General features: G+C 42.0%; 1 non-coding gene across 1 annotated transcript; it reads right to left on the minus strand.

Moving 5' to 3' along the window:
- Window positions 1-699: 699 nt before the first annotated feature.
- On the minus strand, window positions 700-771 carry trnaw-cca (transfer RNA tryptophan (anticodon CCA)). Its single transcript has one exon. It is a non-coding gene; the product is annotated as a tRNA-Trp (tRNA).
- Between the last annotated feature and the right edge of the window lie 7,965 nt (window positions 772-8,736).

Genomic DNA, 8,736 nt, shown 5'->3' on the forward strand with positions numbered 1-8,736 from the left:
TCATAAAGTAATAAAAAAAAAAGCTGCGAAAACTGTACCGTTATGTTCACGTTAGCCTACAATGTATTTATCTGAGACTTGTATCCACCTCCTAAAACATTGTTTATTAAAATGTAGGCTAAACGTAGGCCTTTGTTGTTATTTTTATGTTTTGTATTAGTCTAAGTGAACACAATGAGAGAATGTTTAAGGAAGACTGTTAACTCTCTCTGTTGATTCCCTCCCTGCATCAACACCCTGCCAACAGCACAGTTATATAACTCTATACCAAGTCATATCAAACAAAATCTCATTAAATGGGGTCTGTGGTCAAATCTATTCAGGGATCCTTGATATGAAAAGGTTTACGAGGTCCTGGTTTGAGATAAAGCTACTTGACCTGGCGATGTAGACATAAGTCAAGATACGTTTTTATTTGTATTTCCTTCATTTCCTTAAGTTTGGATTAATCATTTGGAGACGTACAGTATAAATTGGAATATACAGGCTATACAGAAAACGTTAAACGCATAATAAGTAGCCTACAATTGATGAGAGTTTCGCACCTAAATCCCGATTATTCTAATGCAATGTTTAACGCATTGCGGTACAAATGAAATAGTTTCAATTGGACTAAGCATGCAGAAAGAGACACACATCAGACTGTTCAACATAGGCCATTACGTACACACACATTTACAGTATGGTCAAGCAAAGATTTGACCCCGACGTGATTTGAACACGCAACCTTCTGATCTGGAGTCAGACGCGCTACCGTTGCGCCACGAGGTCCGTGCAAAATACTGTCAACAAAAAAGGATAGAACCTACAATAGACTAGAATAGAATGGACTAGAACCATTAGGTTCCTGTGCAGAGAATTTCCTCTGTTCACAAGTCACGAGACAGGGTTGAGGAGTGGGGAATAAACGAAAAGCTTATAGCCTACATTACATTATTACATTGCAGTAATTGGATTATGAGAAGTGTAACTGTAACTGTAATCTTTTACAACAAAGAAAAAACAGTGTATTTGTAAATAATGGATGGAATAAATGAAGAAATCATGATAAAATTTATCAATTTATGTGGTTTTTATTACAGGTAAGTAATATGTAATCTGTAACAAATTACATTTTGAAAGCAGTTTGAAACCTTTCCAACCTTGCGCACACACACACTCACACACACATCAGTCAGAGCCTTGAATCAGCTGTATGTGCCTTAAAGATATTCACACTCGTCACCGGCGCAGACTGCTGTCATCAGTATCTGGGGTTACATTAGTGACCTTTCAGTTCACTTCCTTGTGGGACAATTCAACGTTCCCTTACGGCCTTCAGGTCAACGTTTCATCAATACCATCAATCCAGTAAAAATCAATGGCATGCTCCTGATCACCGGGGTGTAATCAAATCTTAATACCGACAAGCGCACATGATCATCAGATGAAACTGGAGCAACGTGAGACCTGCTGCTCTGAACTATTTTAAGCCCTTGGATAAATCTGGGCAGTGGACCTTTGGTCAGCGACGGGTCCGCTGAGCCAAACGGACTTAGCTAGCTGGCCGTGAGCTGGAAACTACAGAGCTAAAGAGCAAGAAAGAGATGAATTATTTCCAGTCTGTCAGCACACTCGCAAAGTGATTCACCAAAAGACAGAAACACAGCTAGAAATACAGATAGATGGATAGATAGATAGATAGATAGATAGATAGACATAAGACAGACAGAGACAGACAGACAGATAGACAGATAGATAGATAGATAGATAGATAGATAGATAGATAGATAGATAGGCAGACAGACACCAGACAGACAGACAGACAGACAGACAGATAGATAGATAGATAGATCTGAGTTGTTCTTTTGGGGCAGACAAGGGTCAGAATTGGTGTCACCCAAACCTCTAAGGCAATTGCAAGGCAAATTCACCCTTCTCATTTTAATTATTGCTTCATCATACATTATTGGTGGACTCTTGACATTCTGGAGACTTTACACACTTAAGAAAGCACTTTTGTACAAATTTGTATTACTCCAAAGAAAGGTAAATGTTTGCCACTATTGATTTGCTTAAGCGAAAATGAAAAGCTGGAAACAAAATTCCTTGCTATCATGTTTTTCTTGATTTGACACGTTCAAGGAACTGAACTCGTTATGTGAAACCAGGTCCTTTTAAATGGCAGCGTGGGGACTTCACATGTTGGCTCTGTCAACATCCTCAGCACGCAGCATGGTATTTCCCAGGGAGTTTCCATCCTATTCCTGTCCAGCAGAATCCCATCCCCTGCTACTTCCTCACATACACAAATACACATCCCACACATACACACATACACACACACGTACACGTACACACATACATGCAGACGCAGTAACCCTTGTAGTTATTACTAAGTTGGGTATTGGATGCTCTGAAGCACAAGCTTTCACAAAAACTCTCACACACACACACACATGCAGACAAACTCACACACAGTAACCTTTCTAGTCATTACTAAGATACCAAATTTGTCCCTTGGATGCTATGTTCTGTCTGTTCCTATTAAACCATACACCCACCGGCACTAAGAATAGGACAAATCTCTGAGCCCAAACAAGTCCATCCTGCTTCTGCATTTCCTCCACACATCTCAGCCATTCCAGTAAGAACATTATAACTACAGGAAGAAAGAGAGTAAATTACAAGGCTGAGACAGAGGAGATACATAACATAAATCAATACAGGAGTGATAGTGTTCAAAGTGGGAAACAAACTTGATACAGATTTATTTTTTCAGTCCACTTCCCAAAAGTATTTTGTCTCAGGATACAGTAGGAAAGCTGAGAGTAACAAAGTGCGTGTGGGAAACAAGAGTAAACATTAATTCAATAGGAGGCCACAGGGACGCATGTTACAGAGGCAGGGCTTTTAACACTATGTCTATATAATATATTATATACCATCTGCAGGCTGGATACCAACTCAGTTAACACAAACTGTATGTACATGAAGCACAAAGTAATCAGATCTTCTAACATGGTAAAGTAGGCTAAGTTCTGCTATGTTAAATCCGTTGCATAATATCAGTATAATGTACAACTCATTCTTTTGACTGAGACTGTCAAGAGAGTGAAGTTGCGTTCATGTGCTGGGGGGAAGGTCCGACATCTGGGACTTCCAAGTGGGCTGCAGTGTTGCATTCATGTGATATTTTGTTGGAAAATCAAACCCAGAAGACAAACAAACACAAAATGTGTTTTGTTACTTTTGACTGACACACACTTTTGTTTTTTCACCTTGTCGAGAAGGTTAAAGGTCACCGTTGCGTCATAACTCAGAAACTCACTAAAGCTTGTGGGTACTGTAGCATTTCACAAGGAACTCAGGAATAAAACGTGATTTCTAAACAACAAAGTTGAAATCAGATTGGCCGATGGCTTCTACAGAAACACATATAGTGGTTTCAAAATCTGATCGCTCAAGGTAAATCCACCTTAAACTATTTAACTGTTTCCATATGGGAAAAATTAATGGGGAATTTACTTCCAGAGCCCGACGTTTCAGCTCTATACAACCTCTATGCCTTCATCCAATCCACCGATAGACAGGATGTGATGTAACTTTCCTTTGTGCCATTGCACTAGAGTGAGCGCCTGGATAGAAATCTGGATTGGACGTTAGAGGAAGTGTTTTAGTCAGTCCAGCCAAAAAAAAAAAAAAAAACAGGTAGGGGAAGAAGCAGACATGGAAATGAGACAGCTGATTTGGTCTCGTGAGGATTTGCTGCGTGTGTGTTCGCTCCATCAGGTGACAGTGAGGAAACAGTGTGCGGCATCTCATGACGCAGCAACCTTAAAGCTGCAGGACTCTGAGTGACAAGCGCAGGTTCACAGGATCTGGCTGCATGCCATTCCTGTCAAAGGACTGGAAGGACCAGACTGTTGTTTATAAATGGAAGAGGGGAAGGAGAGAAAGAGAGAGAGAGAGAGAGAGAGAGAGAGAGAGAGAGAGAGGGAGAGAGCATGTGAGCATTAAGTACACTGGCCTCAGAGTCCTTGCTGTGAGTGTGTGCCTCAGCGTAGAAAGGCTAACAAGTTCATCTTGACCTGCTGATGTCTCCGGAGGCCGTTTGCAGACTCTTAGTCTGCAAGTTTCATTTTGCAGGCAGAGGTTCCCGCAGGTTCATACATACAGTCATGAATCTGTTCTGATGAGAGGGTCCAGTGTCAGAAACACTCATCAGAAACAAGGTTGGCTGTAAAGAAAAAAGACTCTGCTGTCTGGTCAACATGGAGGCATTTTGCACAGTCATACTCTCAAGAAGAAAAGTGCATTTCAATGAGCAATTTAACAAACACAAATGTTTAATGATTTTTTTAAAGAAAGATTTCCTTACAACAGATTTACAATCAAACCTGTTCATATAAGATAGGTGTATATTCCCACTTTTACCTCATTTCTTGTTTGTACTTTCCAAAACCTCACTATCCTACTGTGGCTATTGAATAAGAACATAGTCATGCTTCACTGTCTCATGCTTCACTCATTTTGCAGTTATAAATAGCTGTGTACATACTGAGGCCTTACTACAAATGAAGGCAATGAAACCTGTTGTCTCAAAAGGCAGAAGATATCCCTGGGTAATGATAACATATAATGGCCATTGTATCATCACGACAACAGGCCCGGCCCAAGAGCCTGAGGAAATCTGTGTCTACAAACCCTAATCCTTCATTCCCATTGCTCTGTGTGCTTTGTTACGCACAACTTTAATTGGATTTCTTTGCTCTATGCAACATTTTTCTGAATCCCTAACACTTAATCAAAGATATCGTGAGCATTGAAGGTGCTGTGTGCTGCCATTTTCAAAAAGCTCTTGAAATGGGTCTACTTTGCAGTCTAGGCCTGCACTCCAAAATAAACTTCCATTTAATTGTCTCTCCTTGTGAATTATCACTCCAATATCCTTTCATAGACCTACTGGGTGATATAAGAAAACCAAAACCAAAACAGGCCAATCTGGAAACTGGACGTGTGTGTGTGCTCATAATCGATATCAGCATGGGCGGCACTACGGTATAAATCTGCGTGCTTACGTCAGATCCGTGTAGACTGTGACGTCCGCTTCTCATTGGCTGCCTACGTCATTACGCTGCCAGCTGATCGGAGTGGGAAGCCGGCTGTGTGTGTCTCTGACTGTGTGCGTGCGTGTGTGTGTGTGTGTGTGTGTGTGTGTGTGTGAGAGAGAGAGAGAGGGAGAGAGAGGGAGAGAGAGAGAGAGAGAGGGAAGAGGGGAGGACTCGGGCGAGAGTTGTGTAAAAGGCGACCGAAGTCCTGGGCTTCATTCTCCACTGCTGCTGCGCTGAAAAAGTAAGCTTACCAATCTAATATGAAACGTATTTAACGTTGCCTAAATGTATCGCTATAGCCTAATTCGTATCTGTATCGTGGATTTGACAAAAACGAACATACTGTATAGTGAAGGTTCACGACTCCGCCGAGCAGTGGGCGAGGCAGCCTGAACTCCGCCGGACCGTTGGGATCGGTTGACCGAGTAGGAGCGACCCAGCCGGTGGTCAAGGTGGGGCGCATACGGCCGTAACGGCTGTCTGTCTGTTTCTGCTGGCTAAATGCTTGTTCGTGTCAGTCTTATTTAGCCTGTGGCGGTTTGATGACCCAGTTTCTTGGTTAACGACAACTGTGAAAACCGTCCTAAAAACGAGTTTATTCAAGCGAATTCGCCTCCTCTTTAGTTTTTTTGCTAGGTTTCGATGGAATTGACGTCGTCAGATTCTCGCGGACACAGAAATGGACGTTAAAGCAGTTAAAGGCCTGTGTGTGTGTGTGTGTGTGTGTGTGTGTGTGTGTGTGTGTGTCATGTAGGCTGTGTAGTCCAGGCCCACTGACCCAGGGGTGCTGCTAGGAATTCTGGGCACCCTGACGAGATCTGACATTAGGCCATCCACCCCCCTCCTCCCCTCCCACCCACCACCTTGCTGGCTTCATCTCTGCAAACCTTTATGCAATATTTGGATGAATGACATAGTGAAATCGTAGGCCGGAGCTTCTTTAAAATACTGTATGATGTATGTGCAAATGCATGAATTCATAAATGCTTAATACGCAGATAAAAGTGTGTTCATTTCATGCATGAACTGTGCACAATTATGTATCCAAGGTATGTCTAAATGTTCATCTTATAATACAGGAGTGAACAGAAAAGCTAGCAAATGTTGAGACAGCATATTATTGATATCCACTATGTTACTGCACGGCTGTCACATAAACTCCCATTGGATACATTTGCTTCTGCTCTATTTAGAAATTCAAATGTTCAGGAAGTTGGAATTCAAGCCTCTTAGGAATTTATTTTTGCTATTTATTAAGCAGTAACGGTCAAATGTTGGATTAATATGTTATAGTGTTGCAGTTGCAAGTTGATTTCTGCATTTATATAATCAAAACTGGTCAAAAAGTGAAGAGGTCACAGAATTGAAAACCTCAGCTAGCTTCGCAGCACGTAACATTCGCAGCATGTGACATTCACTGAGGTCACATTTTCAAGAAAAAACGTACGGTCTAGCACAGAATAGGTGAAAATAGGGAAGATAACTGTGACGGCGTTGTTTCCAAGAACTGCAGTAGCATTAGGAGTCATCTGGCAGAGAATGAAGATTCTTTAAATGAAATATAATAAGTTTGTCTTTCTTATGATAACAAATACAAGCATATTAGACGTTTATAAGGGTCGGCAAATCATGTTTAAAACAGGTATAAGTGCAGGGAGACTTATTATGGTATGTGGGGGTCCCCATCCAGCTTGGGGCCCTCAAGTCCCCCACCCCACCAACACACACACGCACTATCCCACTACTCCTTATAGTCTTATAGACAAGCTATGAAGTTTGAACATCTTTGAAAGCAAAGAGAGAATATTATTGGCTTTCTTTGGGTTAACTGGAAAGGGGAAAAAGCTTAGTGTAGTGTATCTTATATCGCCTGTTTGCATCCATGGAGCCTGTCTTACATAATTGTACTGCTAGTTCACTCCACCGGCAGGAATGCGCAATAGTCTCTGTCACGAGCTGCATTTGTGCCATTGCAACTGGAGTGCAACATAAGCCACCCTGTCAACGAGGATCACATGGCAATGACAGGGTGTGAATTAAATTGCAACTTGTTCTGTGTCCTGCATCCACAAAAAAAAGCAACTCCATGTTGTTTTATTGCCTATATTTGCAGAAGTGAAGCCATCTTGCTCAACTGGGTTACACCCTTCATTCCTATTGCGTGTCTTGTCAAGGAAAGATGGGGCAAGAAGTGCCGTGTTAGTTCTGTTCATTCAAAAATCCTCTGTTCTTTCGGGTAAAAAGGCACAGACTGACCAAGGATAGGCTTACAGGCCTTAGATATCGCTGTTTGCATGAATAGCATGAATTCAGAATGGTGTGTAAATACCTCTCTTAGCAAATCAGATAGCATAGACTTCAGATTTTTGGTGATCTTGAGGGGTTAAGTCAGATCGCCTCCAAAGTCCAGCAAACAGTCAAAGCAGCAGAGCCTAAGAAGAGGCTCTGTGCACTATGATCAGTGTCTTGCCAAAGCCACCGCCCTTTCCCTGTCTTTGTCCCCATTCCCAGTCTAAAATGATCAGTCTATATTACAGACTACAATCTGGGGTCAGTAAACACATTCCTGCCGGGCCACACCCACAGCAGAGGAATGCACCTGAATTGATATGCAATAGATGCGTAACATCTAATTATTGCTGCACCAGTGTATTACCCCTGCACAGCGTTGTAGCTGCAGTGTTGTAAATGTATAACTCTTTCTGACATTGTGAGTGATAATTCTGTGGTGCTTCATATATTTTCCCTGTGTTGTTTCTTTGCTGACGGTCATATGATGCAAAAAATAATGTTCTTACAGACCAAGATACTATATCCAAAAGGTTAAATGAATTATAGGCTGGTAGCATTTAGTGATATCTGTCTTTCTCTCCCTATCTCTCTCTCTGATAGTAGACACCTAGTCCACCATCTCTCACTGTCTCCATCTTACTCTCTCTCATTTTGTTTCTACTCTTTCTCCATCTTCAGCAGAAGTGGGCTGCCTCTATCTGAGAGTTAACATCTTATCTGCTGCCTGTTTTTTTTTTTTTTCCATCTCGTCCTTTTTTGATTTTGCTGATACACAAATTCAAGCTCTACTTTTACACTCCTCCCAGGTCGTTCCGGATAAGAGCATCTCTCTAAGAGCTAAAATGTAAATAATCCCCCTTTTGCATTGTATCCATGTTCATTCACACCTGCCTGTTTACACGTCATGATTCCTCTTTCTCTCTGACACGCACATCCTGCCTGCTCTACTGTAGTGTATCTTTCCTCTTTCTTCTCCTCCCTGCTATGGCAGAGAATGGCACGTCCACAGCCCCAGATAAGCACGGCCTTTTGTGTATTACACTGTGTGTTATCTTACACTATTGCCCCATGAATCAAAGCCGGTCTCAAGGCCTTCCACACTGGCTGTCATGTGGCCTCACCCTGTCTGATTCCTTCACTCGGATGAGGCCGAGAGAGAAAGAAAGAGAGGGAGGAGGGGGAGGGGGGGCATGATGTGAGGTGAGAAAGAAGGAAGAGAAAGAAAGACTGACAGACGAGGGCACAGAATCTAACGCAGGAAAGAAGATAAAGGGGTGAGAGGTGGGAAAAAAAAGCGCAGTGTCACCCAAGTAGGCAAAAAAAAAAAATACAGTGACAGATTCTCGCACAG

Source organism: Centroberyx affinis, unplaced genomic scaffold (genome assembly GCF_046629955.1).
Source record: "Centroberyx affinis isolate AG114_WGS23_722 - 3 ecotype Tasmania unplaced genomic scaffold, CSIRO-AGI_Caff_v1 ptg004178l_1, whole genome shotgun sequence".
NCBI lineage: Eukaryota > Metazoa > Chordata > Actinopteri > Beryciformes > Berycidae > Centroberyx > Centroberyx affinis.